Below are 18,719 nucleotides of genomic sequence, written 5' to 3'. Positions count from 1 at the left end.
CTGAAGTCATTAACCTTCAAGTCCAAGTTAAGTCCCAAGTCTTAGTCCATTTTATCAAGTCAAGTCTCAAGTCCTAAAAATAGTGACTTAAGTCTGACTGGAGTCCAAGTCTGCTACAACCCAACAAATGTACTTTGAGCTGTGATTAAGACTAAACCAGGATTATGAATGATATGAGATATTTCTGTTACTGAAAGCAGAGCATCATTTCAGATAGACATGTTTTTATCTTTTTTTGTGACATTTATAGAACTTAGTAACATTGTGTACTGCAAAGTGATCTACCACGGCCTATTAATAGAACTGAGAGTACTGACTTCCTGTTCAAGAGTGCAGAACTGAGAAGCACTGCTCCCTCACTCATATGCATAAAATAAGTACACATCTTTAAACCTTACATCACCCAAACATTTAAGAAACTCTGAATACGTTTAAGAGTAGGAGACGCAAGTTAAAGGGCCCAGATCTAATAATATAACGTTAATTCCACATTGCAAAACCTGTGTTGTCATGTTGTAATACAGGAAGTGCTCCACTGGAATTAAAACTCTCTACTGAACTAAAATTTTAAAAGTAGCTGTTAACTTGAAAACTGCCACGTCATAACATCACAAGGTAGAACAGAGCGTTTTGAGCAAACTCAAGGTCTGTTTTTGATGACATAACAAGATTATAACATGTCTTAAAGTTCACAAGAGTCAGTTTTGTGCAACATATATTACTTTTGATCATTATGACTTGGTAAATTTACATATAACATCTCAGCGTTTAAAATATGGTGCACAGAATTTCCTGCCTGTATGTTTTTGCATATTTAGCATGTTTGAACATTGACACGCGACTGTATTACATCGCAGAGATATTCACGGTAACACGTCTGAACTAGCTGCTTTGACGGTCCCGATGCAGCGATTGTGAAATGCAGTTCAAACAGTGACCCGATGTCCACAGGAAGCGCTCTTCAAACCACACTTTCTTTTCGCAGACGGCTGTGGTCTGAAGCATGGGACCATTGACTAATAATGTCCCATATACTTGTCCACAGTAACACCTCTTCGCTTTCTTCGCTTCGTCGCTATCTGACTGTGCGATCTGACTTATCTGACACCATGGAAACATCCTCACGTCTCACTTTCGCCACCATCATCAGATTTGCTTTTCGCACCTCGGGGCCCATTTAACTAACCACCCACTCAGCAATGTCAGGCCTAATCAACAGCTGAACCTGTGCTCCCTCCCTCCTCTCTCAGGCAGCGAAAGCACCGCGAGTCAGACCATTTCTCACCTGCTAATACCACAAAAAGGACGTTAGCCAACAGCCGTACTGATACGTAATCAGCACTGTGGTCTGGTAACCACACACACACACACTCGTCCGTACACCAGCTTTCACAGTTCTGTCAAGTCTATCAAGTCCCATAAACATTAATGCGTTGCAATATTTTCACCGTTTGAGAAAAAAAATGTAGTAATTAGAGCATCGTGTTATGGTACATGTAGGATGATTTTTTATGCACATGTTATGCAGGCATTAACTTTATTTTATCACATATTTATAAGTGGAATTTTAAAGGTATCAAGATAGTTATGTCCTGAGGTTGTAACAGGAAATCTCGACAAATTGCAACACTGACAAAAACTTGTCAAACTGTGTGGCAATTGATTTTGACTGTTGCTGCAACTCAGAATGCATGAAGTATAAAGCATTTTGTCTTAAAGATGTACTAACCTTTCTGGTGGAGTGGAGGGCCCGTCAAATGCTTTTCTCCGTGGAGGTGTTATTGCTTTGTCTGGAATGTTTTACAGTATGGTATTAAACTTTTCTATCTATCATGGAGGCCAAAACACGCAAAGTTCCAGGTCAGATCTGAGGAGAGGCGACCCCGCTCACAGTCAGAATGCCTGTTTTACTATTTTTGAGCTTTAAAACCACATGTAATTGAGTAAATGTAAGGTACAGTTGTTTAAAGTCAAACAGTGGAACATTTCAGGTAGAGCAGTGACATCCAGAGAAACAAGCCAGTGAGTGATCCCCAACCAGAATGTTACATAATGAACTTTTAAACAACTTTTTTAGTAGCGTTTTCTAGTGTTACTTATTTTTTGGACTATAAGGCACACTGGATTATAATAATATGATACAATATCAGTAATGTTGAATTCTCTCATCTTTTTCATACATAAGGTGCACAGAATTATAAAGAGCATTAAGTGAAACAATCGGACGACACTTGAGACTGATCCTTAGCCCAGGCGTCCACGATCCATTGGCAGATCGTTGCATAATTCTCCCGACGTTGTCTCCTTGTCTTGGTGAATGTGGATTATAAATGTGAATGTGGCTGGATCATTTAAGTTTGGATTTTTATTTCCTACAAGGAGGACTCAAATATACATTGAGTAATAATGTGTTTAATGCAGCTTTGCACACATTTGTTTACATTTTACAGAACCGAAACTTAAAACCACATGGCTCATTTGCATAAACTATAAGCACTGAAAAAACAGCTTGCTCCTTGTGCGCTGATGCGGTCCGTGAGGTTCCTGACTACAGTAGCCATATTGCTCCGACAATCCATCAAGTGGTGTGGCTTCGTAGCTTACCAAAGTCGTACTAAAAGATTTTGACAGATTTTTGAACGCCGTGTACCACATAAAATCGGTTTGAGGTCAGTAAACACAACCAGAATTAATACATAAGGTGCACCGGATTATAAGGCGCACTGTTGATTTTTGAGAAAATTAAACTTGACTTTAAGTAAGACTTTAAGTGTGCCTTATAGTCTGAAAAATACAGTAAATTTTTGCCTTTTTATTGAAAACATACATATACATTAAGGGCTTAAGATTTTTACCTATGACTCCACAATCCGGGCAAGATGCAACCAGAACATTTTTGATTGCACAGACAAGACAACTTTGGGCCACTGGATCAATGAAACAAGAATGATACATACAGCTCCAGGCATAACATTGTTTAAAGCTGAAAATATCTGCTAAATATTTGTAATATTCTGTCATTAGACTGGTTGACCTGACCCTGTTGTATTCTTTATTTGTGTACCAGTTTGGGCCTGACAGAAGAAGACCAGAGAGCACAGGTGAGTCTGAACAAAGGCCGGGTGAACGGAGGAAGCGTTCACATCTGCCATCTACTGCAAAAATGAATAAAATAAACATACAGACGGTAGCTTTAAGTCAAATCTAACCAGGACTAAACAAAGACTGATTTGGGCATAAACATAAACTCCGAAACGGCTTTGAGACCTCCACGACACCAACTGTACACACACTACATTCTCCTTTCGACTTTACATTTACAGTGAAGTCTTAGGACAGTTCGCAGATGAAAGCTCTCATGGCTCCGGGCTACACTTGCCCTACTTTGACCCTCACCCTTCGTCGTGGTTCAGTTCTCCTACAAGTGTCCTTTAGTGCTTAATTCTCAGTGATCAAGACATCACAGACTTCTCCCTCTCCTTCCTTTCGTGTCCACTTTGTAGTCGTCCGTCTCTCCCCTCTGTGCTAATGTAGCTTGAATCTGCTCTGCCCAGTGATCCTATAAGCCCCTCAGGTCTCCTTGGTGGATGATTTGGTAGAACGTATTAGAGCTGTGCTTAAGGATAAAGTCCGTGACCTCCATAGGGTTTGTCTCTATAGGCCTGAATGTTACGAGGAAAAATGTATTCCTTGGTTTCAGATGGCAGGTCTATAATATTTAATACAGATGGGGTGCAGCTAAAGTATAGTTTTTTTTCTTTTTTTCTTGTACTATTAACTATTAAACACATGTTCTTCTTTAGCATTTTCTTTAACATAATGTTTTCATTTGTACGATCATAAATGATAAACTTTTGTGCCTTTGTCAACGTCATTATTAGTTTGTACGATCATAAACGAAAAACAAAAAAATCCTTACATTCTTTCATTCTCATTGTGTTTCTTTTGCACGATCATAAACGATAAACTTTTGTGCCTTCGTTAATGTCTGTATTAGTTTGCACGACCATAAACGAAAACAAAATATTCTTAAATTTTTTCATTCTCATTGTGGTTTATTTTTGTTCGATCATAAACGTTAAACGAAAAGTAAATATCCTTAATTTTTTTCATTCTCATTGTGGTTTATTTTGTATGATCACAAACGTTAAACTTTTGTGCCTTTGTTAATGTTAGTATTGGTTTGTACGACCACAAACGAAAACAAAAATATCCTTAAATTTTTTCATTCTCATAGTGGTTTATTTTGCAAGATTGTAAACGATAAACTTTTGAGCCTTCATTAACGTTAGTATTAGTTTGTACAACTATAAATGAAAACAAAAAATACTTAAATTTTCCATTCTCATTGTGGTTTATTTTGTACGATCATAAACGATAAACTTTGTGCCTTTGTTAATATTATTATTAGTTTTGCAACGACCATAAACGAAAACAAAATATTCTTAAATTTTTTCATTCTCATTGTGGTCTATTTTGTATGATCATAAACAATAAACTTTTGTGCCTTCGTTAACGTTATTATTAGTTTGCATGACCATAAACGAAAACAAAAATGCATCTTTAAAAAAATGAGGACAAGACCAAAAAAAAAAAAAGTGATTGTATTTCTGGTTGAGGTTTTAGTTTATGGAACAACTGGAGTGATGATTTTTAAAAAGTCCAACATCTAGAGCTCTAATTAATTTAATTACGCATTAAATTTTGTTTGTTTTAATTTATATTTGATCTCTTATATATACAGTAAGTGAAGTTGTAAATGCAGACTTGTAGTTCATCAGTTGCATCAGCTTGGACCCTTTCTGTCATGATCCATGTGGTTGTGGTCTGTGTTTAGTTTTTGTTTTGTAATGCTGCAAATGATTCAATTAAAAAAAAAAAAAAAAAAAAAAAAAAAAAAAAAAAGGTCTATTGTGTAACTTTCTGTATTGTGCTTGTTTCTATGGAGATGTCATTCCTCTGCCTGAAATGTTCCACAGTATGACTTTACATTTATTCAATTACAGCTGGTTTTATGGCTCAGAAAACAGCCTCTCCACAAAAACAACCTGCTCCACCTTGTGATGTCATGTGTCAATACAGGAAGTGCTCCACTGTGTTTTTAAACTCCATGATATCAATGTTATCAGTCGGAAAATCTGGCTCTTGCCCCAATCTGTGAGTATGACATGAAAACTTACAAATTTCAATACCATGTTGAGAGTATTTTTTGTGACATTTGAAGGTCGTGAGTTCAATTACAGAAACATAAAATAGTAAATTCTATATTCACAAGTCAAATGTTTCAAAGACCATCATAACCAAACAAGGATTACATTTGATTACATTAAAAACTTAATTATGAAAACAAAACTTTTTCACTGTAAAAGTAATTTAATGATCATCAAAAAAAGTGGAAGATCTCAAGGTAATGTGTTTTTATTAGTTTGTATACATGTTTAAAGTTATACAGCACATAGGATTAAACTAAAAAGTGTTTAATATTCATCTATTCAATACATACTTATATAGGTATTTATTTACTGATATGAGGGATTTCTGTTCTTTTAAAGGTTTACTCTAACTTCTTTGGTGAGTATGTTTGTCGCATGCTCGTCTCCATGGAGATGTAATTGCTTTTGCCTGAAATGAATGAAACAAGTATTAAAATGGTACTATAAAGTGCACCTAAAGTAAGTATATCTATATGTATGCTTTAAATTGGAGCATGGAATGACAAGGAAATTGAATCTTGACATTGATATAGAGATATTTTGAAAGATAAAGGTGCATTCTGTAACATTTACTGGTGAGTCTTTATGGAGATCGACTAGTAATTGCTTAGCCTGAAATGCTCCACAGTATTGCATTAAACTGATCAAGCTAAAATACTTAAAAAATACTTAGGCGCTTTATGTTGCATTTTTTTTATTTTTTATTTTTTTGTATGAAATGGTTTGATTATTTGATCGATACTTTTACAATCACACATTCTTGTCACTGAGCATGCTCGTCATTGCACAGATCTGACTTATAACTTAACTTGGTGACGTTGTCCAGTTGCTCTCCAAAGAGATAGAAAAGTTTAAAGCTCCTATATTATGTAAAATTGACTTGTGAGCTTTAAGCCATGTTAGAATGTTGTTACCACCTCAAAAACATACATGGACTTGTGTTTTGTTTCATTTACACATGTTTGAGTAACACTGTATTACCGTATTTTTCGGACTATAAAGTGCACCGGATTATAAGGCGCATTAAATGAAACAAACGGACGACACTTGAGACTGATCCTTAGCTCAGGCGTCCACGATCCATTGGCAGATCATGGCGTAATTCTCCCGACGTTGCCTCCCTGTCTTGGTGAATGTGTATTACGATTGTGAATGTGGGTGGATCATTTAAGTTGTTTTATTTTATTTTTATTTCCTACAAGGAGGAATATACATATATAATATACATTGAGTAGTAATGTGTTTAATGCAGCTTTGGCAGATTTGTTTATGTTTTACAGAAATGAAACTTAAAACCACATGGCTAATTTGCATAAACTATAAGTGCTGGGGAAAAAAAACTAACAAAAAAAAAAACAAAAAACTGCTCGCTCCTTGTGCGCTGATACTGTCAGTTTCTGTCAAAACTAAAGAACGCGATTCTGTGAGGCTCCTGACTACTGTAGGCGTAATGCTCTGACAATCCATCAAGTGGTGCGGCTTCATAGTTTACAACATTTACAACAATAAAACATTTCGACAGAATTTTGAACACTGTGTACCAAGTAAAATTGGTTCGAGGTCAGTAAACACAACCAGAATTAATACATAAGGAACACCGGATAATAAGGCGCACTGTCAAATTTTGAGAAAATTGAAGGATTTTAAGTGCGCCTTATAGTCCAAAAAATACATTCTGTCTACATCTCCAAAGCTCAACGTGCTCTGTTCCAACTTGTAATGTCATGAAGCGATAGTTTTCGATTTAACAGCTCCCTTTTACTTTTAGTTCCGTAGAAATTGGCCAGTCCAGCGTCTTGAATAATCCAAATGATTCTAGTGAAGGTGTATGGAGTTTGAAAACACAGTGAAGCACTTTCTCTGTTACCACATGACATCACAAGGTGGAACAGATGTATTTGTGAGCAGGTGTTTTCAGTTTGAGAGAAGAACTCACTATAAATATGTAGGATTTGTGCGTTAAACATGTATGACTGAAACAAAACGCAGCTCCAGGTCTGTCTGTGATGAGGAACCGTGACAACATAGATCAGAAAACAGTGTAATATGGGCCCTTTAATGCTGCACTGTGTAACATAGGCAAAGCAATAATATCTCTGCGGAGACAAGCAGAAAAGTTACATAGTCCAACTTTAAATATTTACAGAGTGGTCAGCTTCTGCTCTAATTGGCAAAACTATTTTTTCCTCAGCCCGTTTCATAGATTTTACATGGGCATTGTCTGCAGATCTCCAAAGACATAAATAAATCATCGGGATAGATTTTCAACCTAAAAGTGTTTTGTTTCATAATTTAACATCGGGCCTGAGGATCTGTGGCCGAGAGAGGAGAGAGAAGAGAGAAGCAGCCATTTGAAAAACTCTATCATTTATGGTCTTTTAGCTTTTGTTTCCCAGAATGCATTGTGTATACATGACTTGACGCTAACCCCAAGTCTGGACTGTAAAAATGCGGTACAGAGGAACCATTGTTGAGTGTCGTTTCTGAGGGTTGCTCGCTGAACGTCGCACGCTGCCAGGAAGAAGGGAACACGGACACCACTTTTTTTTGCTGGCTGACCCCGTCGGAGCAGAACACGGAGCTGTGATTTTTAGGGGAGCTAACCTGGCAGGCTGCGCTCTGTGGTGAGTAGGACTACAGCCAAGCAAGGTTCAGCTGTGGTGAAAGAAGAAGTTTGGTGGAGAATGAACAAAAACTTGGCTTTTTTGGAAGTTTTTTGGTGAATAATAAAACAGTTGGTTGAAATTGGTTCACTTTTATCGCTGCAATGCTGCTGTGTTAGTAGTTAGTATGGGTTTTTGGCCCACGTACTGTTCGTTCTTTTGAATTTTAATTAAGAATCAAATGGGAAAACAGTTTATTTCAATTTTCCATAAAAATAATAATAATAAAATAAATACAAAATAATTTCCAATATATATATTTTTTAATTTAAAGTTTATTTCAGATAACACCAATTAAAAAAAAAAAAAAAATAAAAAAAAACAGTCTTGGTGCCTATATCAGTTTTGATATTTTATTCTCTCTGGTGTATATTTGCCCAGGAAGTTCTGCTGCCAGAAGGACTTACCTGAAAAATCATTGTAATTTTGTGGACAAACTTGTCGTCTTCTTTTATAACGACACATTTACTTTTACGTCTTAGAAAGTCATTGATCAACTCCTTGATGAAGAACACAAACAGGTCGCAGCTATAAACTCTTTTGTTCAGTTGACTCTGTATTCATGGGCGGTGGGCTAAGCAGCAGAACTTCTGGGGCATATAAACCAGAGCATGCAATATCAAAATTGTATTCAATTATACTAAAATTATCTTTAATGTGAAAGTATTTTGTGTATTTATTCATACTGTACCTACTATGCTGCAAAGTAACTGTTTAACTGTGTAAGTGTCGCCGCACAATCCTGAGCAGCACTAAACACAAACACCATGATGACTCAACCTTGGTGAGGTGTTCTTATAATGGATGGAAGTCTGGTAAAAAAAATAATAATAATAATAATAATAATAATAATAATAATAATAATAATAATAATAGACAGTGTTGGGGAGTAACAGATTACATGTACCGGAGTTACGTAATCAGAGTACAAATTATAAGTAACTGTATTCAGTTACAGGTACTGCTTCAGTGAGTGGTAATTGGATTACAGTTACTTTGTTGAAATAAATGGATTACATGGCGGTATTTTCCTGTTTTCACATTTTGAACTAAACCAGGACTAGACCAGGACTAGACCAGGTCTAAACAACATGACACCAAACAGTAGGTGGACATAATTTAAGGCAGCACTGATCTCATATAAAATTCATTTCTCTATCAATAATATTTTTAATATGTTTAGGTAAAGACTGGACTTTTTATTTTCTTTTAGCAGATAAAACTTCTCATGTTCAGATCCTCGTCTTTGCTTCTCTACAGTAAAACAAAAGCCTCTTCATGGAGACTTGGGCTCAACAGACAATTTCATGAGAACAAACAAGAATTTTCAGGATGTGGTTGATACATTCATGTAGTTTTAAAAAGCATAACAATATCAAGTACTCCAAAGTATTCAGATTACGTTATTCATTTTAAGTAATTTACGTTACAAACTAATTTTGGGGTATGTAATCTGTAATCTGTAGGGGAGTACATTTTAAAAGTAACCTTCCCAACACTGATAATAAACCAAATAATGATAATGACAATTTCTGCCTTTTGCCTTTGCACGACTCCTTATTTTTTTCTCATGTAACAAAGGCAGAGTACAGTAACTGCCAAATAAGGGTTAAAGGTAAATTTTAAGATCAATATTTTTCACATACAAATATTTCTTCATTATAGCAAGTATTTGTCAAATTTTGGGAGCCCTCCCTATTACAATTTTGTCTGGACAAAACCAAAACTTGGAAGTCATTTTTCTCAGTTTCACACTGGAGTTGAGGTCTTTTGTTTTTGTAGGGCAGCATTGTTTCTTATCATGATTGTGATATCAAAATAAATCCAAATCTGTCATGGTTCATGTTTTGTAGTCGTTGTTTTAGCTTATTTTGATATCTTTTTCCTGTAGTGTAGTGTGCCTTTAGTGTTTTATTTTGACATTTGTCCTGTCAGCTTGTAGTTTTGAGTTTTACTTCCTGTCTTGATTGTTTGCCCCGCCCTAATGTGTTTCTGTGTGCATTTATACCCTGTGTTCTCGTCTGCAGTTTGTTGGTCCATTGTCTCTGTCAGAGTTTCTCCTTGTCTCGTGTCATGGCATTTTAGTCTTGAGTTTTGGATTTTTTTAAATACTTTGAAGCAGTCCTGCATTTTGGGTCCTCCCTCTGTTTCTTCATGACAAAATCACTATCAAGCTTTTTCCTTAAAGGTTGTATAGAGGATTTTCCAAGGAACGAGAAATCCAGCCACTGTTTGTCCTTTTTCAAATGTTGCGCATGCGTGAAACCACCCCCCCTCCCCTACAGCTCCTACGTAGAAACGCCTCCTCCCTCCTCCTCCCGCCTCCTCCTTATGCCAGAAACAGGTTTGTTTACAGCCGATGCGCTGCACATGACTTGTAAACAACTAACTACAGTGTTGGTTAGGCAAGACGGAGAAGTGAGGAGCAGGGGGAAGAGTGGATCGGGCAGCGGGGACAGGAGCAGGAAAGGGGTGCAGAGAAGGGTGCGCGGAGATTCAGTGCGAATGAACTAGCTACAACACGCAGCAGCAAGCGGACTCTTTCTTTGCCTTGAAAATTACGTTTTCAGACATAGGATATCGCTTTTGTGTCCTGAAAAACGTTTGTCTAGCTCTTGGAAATAAAGTACGTTTTCATAATAAGCAGAAGTTTCCTGTCCAGGAGTAATTTGTGGACCAGTGCTTCAGTCTTTAGACCCTGCGTCTGCTTCAGTTGCGCCATCGCTGGAATGAATCTTCAAGAATCACCTTAGTTTGGCTTCGCTGCTTTTCCCCTTGTCTTCTTCTTTCAGCGACCTCAAAAACGGACTTTCTTTTGCGGCTAACTGCTCCTGGATTCTTGTCGCCATTGCAACAAACTTTGTGTGAACTGCGAGGAAGATATAGGTCAAAAAAAGCCGCTAAGAACTGTTGCGTTGGTGGAGTAAACAGCGTCTGTGCGTCTTGCGTCTGTGGACTGCGTGACAGTCGTACGTAAACCACGTACCGGCGCGCGCAGGCAAGGTCAGTTACGCTAGAAACGTAGGGAGATTGATTGACAGCCTGTCAGCTAACAGATAACGAGGCAGTGTCGTTATCTATTGGCAAATGTTTAGCCCACCACGTCCAGAGTTGATGAATTTTTATTCTCTTTTTTTTTGGTCATCATAATTACAAGGCTACTGCATCTCTATAATGCTATCATTGACAATTTGAAACAAAAAAAAAAATCCTCCATACAACCTTTAAGTACCAAAATCAAGTTTCCCATTTGAATAGAATCAAAACTACTCTGTAACCTCCTTCATAAAGCCTCAACACTATAAACCAATCTTGTGCATGAAAAGATTACATGAGCAGATAACAGCGGCGTCCTTAAGTGTTCCCGGGCCGTGTTTGACCCTGTGTTTTTGCCGTTACCCAGCATGCACTTTGGCCTGCTGCGGCGCTCGGACAGCCCAGACACATCAATCTATATCAGAGGCATTCTTAATGAGCTGCCTTCTCCTATTGATGTAGATGCGGCTGGGACAGGACCCTCCTCCAGGCCCCCCTCCTGTCCCCAAGGGCCCCGCGACGTCCAGCGAAGAGCTCATTGTGAGGTTTCATATTCCTCTATCTGTCTATGCACACACACGTACACACACGTACACACACAAACACACAGACACACACGTACACAGGCCAGGCTGCTGCATACATACATGGGTGTAGATAACAGGAGGGGGGGGGTCTGTCTGTCTGATCCTGAAGAGCAGGAATACATGAGTGAGGGAATATACACTACAGTCATGCTTTTGATGGACTCCTGATTTTGCACCTCACATACCCAAAAAGAAAGGCGTGTTGACATGGACTACTCTGTGACAACTTATATGAGATGTATTAGACGTTAATAATATAGCGCAAGTTAAAGGTCGTATATTGAACGTAATTGACGCTTGTGAGTCGTGTTATAATGTTGTTTCTTCATCATAAATAGACCTGGAGTTGTGTTTTTATTATTCGTCTGTCTACACCTCCGAAGCTCAAAACAACGAACAACATGGAACAGAGTGTATTCAGTTTGAGAGATAAACTCAGCCTAAAGTCTAAGCCCAAAACTCAGCAGCATTTCTGTGTTAAAAATGTGTGAATTAAACAAAACACAACTCCAGGTCTATTTGTGATGAGGAAACTCTCTTCGCGGTTTACGTTCTCTAGCCATAATTCCCTTTTTTTTTTTTCAATAATTCCCTTGTTTGAGCTCCTGATGAGTAATTTCCAGGGGAACAGTGAAGAAACGATTGGTTTTATCCCGACCAAATACAACCAAATACACAACAAAACCTACCCATGTTTCTCCGATGCTATTGAAGTCAATGACATAGTGTGCCCGGTGTCATGGCGGCGTAGGTACCGTTGCCATAGGGGTCACGTGACGGTGCAAAGCCTCTATAGCGCCTTTCAAACCACCCAAAGTGCTTAAAGTTGCATTATTCATTCGTTCGGTGGTGGTTGTTGCCGTAGTCGTCATGGGGTAGACTGACAGAAGTGAGGCTGCCAATCTGCACCAACGGCCCTTCCAATCGACTAGACCGTTGCAGACCAATCTGACTGTGGTGCGTTTGGGTTTCAAGGGGGTGCAAACGTAAGAGGCTTCAATTAAGTGGCATTATTTTGGGTACTGTTAGGCGTGTTCTATCAAAAATGACTAGATTCAATCAATTTAAATCACAAAAAATGTATTCCCTTTCCAATACAATTCTAATACAGAGCTCTGGGTTAAATCTCTGCCCCTGATGGCCTACTTCACCACGAGATCCAGCCTTCAGCACCTTCACCTGAAATGATTCCACAAACATTTTTACCTGACGTTGCAGTGCACCCTTTTACCACTGTACACACTGTAGGCCCGAGACCAACTCTCACTAACACTCTACATACACTGGGGCGACAGTAGCTCAGTTGGTAGAGCGTTTGTCCACTGATCTGAAGGTTGGCAGTTTGAATCCTGCTCTCAACATAAACATCATTATTTCATTATTCCGTTTTAGTGTCAAACAAAAAAACTAATCGTCCTCCCATATTTAATTTAATTTCTATTGCCCGTATTTAATTAAAAGTTTATTTCAAATAACACCGATCAAAAAACAGACATCGTGCCTTTATTTAAATTTTGATATTTTATTCTCTCTGGTTTATTTGCCCCGGACATTCTGCTGCTAGAAACACTTACCTGAAAAATCATTGTAATTTTGCAGATCCACTGACACACCAGGTTGGCGGTGTGATTCCAGCTCCTACAGATGAATGCTGTTGTGTCCTTGGGCAAGACCCTTAATCAATCAATCAATCAATTATCAAATGAATTTATAAAGCACTTTTCATACAAAAATGTAACACAAAGTGCTTTACAGAGATTAAAAACAATCCCACATTTCCTCCCACCCACCAACCTCCACACAACCAAACAACACAAACACAAACACAAACACACACACACACACACACACACACACACTAACATGCTAAAATACATAAAATGACACATAGTAAAATGTGAGGCTGAATACAGGCGAACCAGTTGAGAAAGCAACTTCTAAGGAGCCGTCTACACCAGGAGCAGAGAGACGTCCACCAACACCAGGAACCACCACAGGGTCCAGGGGAGAGATGAAGGCACCAACCCTCCACCAGGAGCCCACATGACAGGCCCCGACCTCTGCTCCTGATGCAGAGGCTCCTACAGAGGAAACACTGGATATCCTAAAAAATAAGCCTAAAATAAATAAATATAATAAAATGTGTACAGTAGAAACAAGTAAAAAAATATATGATATTTCATTCAAAAGCTAAGCTAAAAAGGTGGGTCTTGAGCCTACTCTTAAAAACATGAACGTTCTCTGCAGGCAGTTCCATAGACGAGGGCCAAAATACTGGAAAGATGAAAGATGTATTAATGTACTTTACCTTGTCTGCGTACACTGGTGTATGAATGTGTGTGGTTGCTTGTTGTAAAGAGCTTTGAGTGCCCTGAAGGTGGAAAAGCGCTGTATAAAAATGTGACCATTTACACTCAACATGGGCAAGGCAGGTGAAGTGTCTTGCCTAAGGACACAACGGCACTGGACCTACTGTAGCATCTGGTATTCCCAGTGGTCTCCCATCCAAGTACAAACCAGGCCTAAACCTTCTTAGCCTCTGAGATTAGATGAGATCTGGCATCCTTAAGCAGTGTTGGGAAGGTGACTTTTAAAATGTATTCCCCTACAGATTACAGATTACATTCCCCAAAATGTAGTTTGTAACATAATCCATTAAATTACTTAAAGTGAGTAACGTAATCTGAATACTTTGGATTACTTGATATTGTCATGATGTTTAAAACTACATGAATGTAGCAAATACATCCTGAAAATTCATGTTTGTTCTCTTCAAATTGGCCCTGGTTTGTCCTGGTTTAGTCCTGATGTAGTCCTGGTTCAGACCTAGTTTAGACCTGGTTTAGTCCTGGTTTTAGTCCTTGATGTAGTCCTGGTTTTTCTGGTTTAGACCTGGTTTAGTCCTGGTTTTGTCCTGGTTTAGACCTGGTTTAGTCCTGGTTTGGTCCTGGTTTAGACCTGGTTTTAGTCCTGGTGGTTTAGTCCTGGTTTTGTCCTGTCCTGGTTTTAGTCCTGTCCTGGTTTAGACCTGGTTTAGTCCTGGTTTCTGTTTAGACCTGGTTTAGTCCTGGTTTTGTCCTGGTTTAGTCCTGGTTTTGTCCTGGTTTAGACTGGTTTAGTCCTGGTTTTGTCCTGTTTCCTGGTTTAGACCTGGTTTAGTCCTGGTTTAGACCTGGTTTAGTCCTGTTTTGTCCTGGTTTAGTCCTGTTTTGTCCTGGTTTAGTCCTGGTTTTGTCCTGGTTTAGTCCTGGTTTAGTCCTGGTTTTGTCCTGGTTTAGACCTGTTTTAGTCCTGGTTTTGTCCTGGTTTAGACCTGGTTTAGTCCTGGTTTTGTCCTGGTTTAGACCTGGTTTAGTCCTGGTTTTGTCCTGGTTTAGACCTGGTTTAGTCCTGGTTTTGTCCTGGTTTAGTCCTGGTTTTGTCCTGGTTTAGTTGGTCCTGGTTAGTCCTGGTTTAGTCCTGGTTTTGTCCTGGTTTAGACCTGGTTTAGTCCTGGTTTTGTCCTGGTTTAGACCTGGTTTTGTCCTGGTTTTGTCCTGGTTTAGACCTGGTTTAGTCCTGGTTTAGACCTGGTTTAGACCTGGTTTAGCCCAAAATGTAAAAAGAGGAAAATACCGCCGCGTAATCTATTTATTTCAACAAAGTAACTGTAATCCAATTACCACTCACTGAAACAGTAACTGTAACTGAATACAGTTACTCATAATTTGTACTCTGATTACATAACTCCGGTACATGTAATCTGTTACTCCCCAACACTGTCCTTAAGGTGGTATGGGCACAAACTTTTTCTTTTTCAAACTTCTTGTAATCTGTCTCTTGCTGTTTAAACTTAATCTTAAATACACCATCTCTGGCTTCTACTTTTTGTGAATTTCATCCTCTTTCCCATCTCCACAGCGGCAGAATCATGAGCCACCTCAGCCTTTCCATCTCCTCTTCTTCCCCATTTCCATTTCTAATCTTTAAAGAGTTTCACACTATTTCATTTGCGGTTTATTGAGCCACCGCGACCGAGTAATTTCCATTTTGAACCAATACAAGCAAAGTGTATATTTTATCGTCATACTTTTTCAAGTGCTGGTTGAAACAGAGGTTATACCCAGAGGAAAGCTGAAACTCTCGACTGGAGTGTCACCAGTATAACATTGGATGGACATTTGGATGGACGAGCAGGCAGAGGAGGTGGCAGGTTTGAAGTTTGAGGCGTCATTTTTTTACCCAGAGTTCAGTGGTGTCAGCCGTGATGGACGCCCCCTGTGAAGTCTGCAACCAGTACAGTACAGGTCAGCTTTCCCTTATATATTGATGAGGAAACTTTTGAACGTATCTGGAAAATGCAGCTTACTTTTTTAATAATGTGACAAAAATGATGCAAATGATGAAGGGCAGTGTTCAGAATCCAGACACATGCATTTTTTTTTTTTTTAACCTTTTTTACCGTTGAGTCCAAACACAACTTATACACTTAATTATTAAAAATTGAGGTAAGTCTTGAGGATAAACTTCTCAGATTTTCAAAGTCATATTCCTAAACTTTTATTTTATTTTGTCATACTGAAAAACAAATACAGTTTTCCAAATCTTCAAAATACTCTTGACCATGATACTAGCTCAAAACTGAAGTTTAAATGGTAATTGCAACTAATTCATTATTATTATTATTATTTTATTATTGGGGGCAGCTCAGTTGGTAGAGCATTTACCCACTGATCTGAAGGTTGGTGGTTCAAATCCAGTTCTCGACATAAACATCACAGGTTGAGCGGTCAGATCCACTGACCCACAGGTTGGCTGGTGTGATTCCAGCTCCCACAGATGAATGCTGTCGTTGTGTCCTTGGGCAAGACACTTAACCCACCTTGCCCACAGTGTCTGCGTACACTGGTGTGTGAATGTGTGTGTGTGAATGGGTGAGTGGTTCCTTGTTGTAAAGCGTTTTGAGTGCCTTGAAGGTGGAAAAGCGCTATAGAAAAATGTGACCATTTACCATTAAAATTAGGGATGGGCATGATTAATTGATCATTAAGAATTTCGTCGACCACATTCATGTTTAATCGATTAACCGAATGTAGTGTGCTGTTCGTAGTGTAAAGAGACGAGGCTGCGTCTGACAGCGCAAACACCGGAGTTGCAGGTGAGGAGAAAATTCAGTTTGTCGACTGGACAAAAGTTAGTTTGTTTGAAGATGTTTCACAGCTCATCCAAGCTGCTTCTTCAGTTCTGGTCAGACGCTGGTGGACACTTCCTTATATCTGCAGGGAGGAGCTAACTACACTGAAACTAACACACCTACTTGTTTACAGTTTCTGTTTGTTAGTTCAGCCTATTGACCTGTACAGGGTGTGGGGTCTAATTAGCAGAACAATTCATGGCCATAATGGAGCTTCCACACCTTTGGATTTTACCTGGATACACCTGTTGTTCTCTTGTTTGTTTTGATTTAGGTTTGAGGATGGAGTTGTAAATAGGAGATAGATGGTGTCTGAGTCCTCCATTTCTGTTTAGAGAAGGATTCTCTTTCTTAACAAAAATGGCTTCTTTCACTCCCCTCTCAAACAAACTGAATTTTCTCCTCACCATGGATTCTACCTGGACGACTGAGGGATTCTTCACACTGGAGTTGCAGACTTACAGTCCCACGTTTAAGCTCTGGCACCTCCTTAGAGATCACTGTACCACTCAACGTTTACATGTACATCAGTGTCCCGGGTATGATCAGGTTTTTGGAGTATCCGGTTTCGTCATGGTGCATGTAAACTCAGTATCCCGGTTACTGAAACATAAAGTGCACATGCGTCCAAAATACAAACAGTAGCCAAAATAAATAAAGTGACCAACCAGTGATGTTAAATAAAGAGCTGCACTAAACCTGCACACGTCTGATCTCTGAAAACATGAACCACCTCCAACGCGACACAAACACACAGAACAGACTCACCATCATCATCACAACATCCCTCGGTCACAGAAAGAACACTCATATTCCATTGAGTCATGTCCTTTAGTCCAACAGAAGCTGAACCGTATCAGCACACAAGGAAAGAGCTGCTTTTTCAGTGCTTATAGTTTATGCAAATGAGTCATGTGGTTTTAGGTTTTGTGTCTGTAAAACGTAAACAAATGTGTCAAAGCTGCATTAAACATATTCTAATGTCAAACAAACTGATGTGGCTCTAGAGTGTTTATTGTTTATATGTTGTAAAGTTGAGTTTATTTATGCAGATTAATAATAGTAATAATAATGATGATAACTTAAATATAAAACATGAATGATTAATCAAAAATCGATCGTTAATTTTCCAGACGATCAGTGAAGAAAATTTAATCAAATGCCCATCCCTAACTGAAATACTAAATAGGAAAAGAAATCAAAAATGTTATCTGGACAATACCCAGACTCCAAAACATACCATGTGTCCAGAGAAGAAGAAACGTTGCCCGATACTGACTTTTTTTTGAAGATTTTTGTTAAACTTGGAGTTTTTGAGAAGATGGCTTTAAAGGTGCACTTTGTAACATTTCTATTGTTTGTCTCCATAGAGATGTTAATGCTTTGGTTTAAATTGTCCACAATATGGCATTAAACTAATCTGTCTTATATTTATTCCGCTACAGGTGTCATTTATGTTATTGATCTTTTTAAGTTTGTTTTGGACGACTGTGACCGTAGAAGACCATATATTTTTTTTTCTAAACTATATTCTCAAGGACAACATTAAAACAGAAATGAGTCTCTGTGTATTGAGTCAAAACATGGAACTTGTTAAATCATGATTTTAAAAAGTTGCACTAGTGTTTCTAAAGTCAAGAAAATGTACAAGGATAAAATAATGATGGACGATGTGACTAAGGAAAATGTTTAAAGTTAATTGTCAACTCATTGATTGGTGACTTGGTTTGGTTTTTGGGGTGGGGACTGATTATTAAAGAAAGTTTTAAATTTTTTGATTTGCGAAAGGAGCAGGGTTTATAAGATTTATCTTCTTCCTTTTGTTCATGCGGCAAAGACAAGGCAAATCATGGTAGAAATGTGTTTTTATGTTCATTGTCAGATTTGTTGTTGTTGTTCTCTTTAAATTGATGCCAACAAAATAGTAGCACGAGCAAAAAAAAAAAAGAAAATCTCAAAAATATCTTCAAAAACGCATCCATTCTTACTGTGAGTGGGGTCGCTTCTCCACAAATCTAACCTGTAATTTGTCTTGCAAGTCTCTATG

Source organism: Boleophthalmus pectinirostris, unplaced genomic scaffold, assembly GCF_026225935.1.
Source record: "Boleophthalmus pectinirostris isolate CB_2022bp ecotype Guang Dong unplaced genomic scaffold, ASM2622593v1 HiC_scaffold_10, whole genome shotgun sequence".
NCBI classification, from domain to species: domain Eukaryota; kingdom Metazoa; phylum Chordata; class Actinopteri; order Gobiiformes; family Gobiidae; genus Boleophthalmus; species Boleophthalmus pectinirostris.
Note: the sequence above shows the minus strand (reverse complement) of the source record.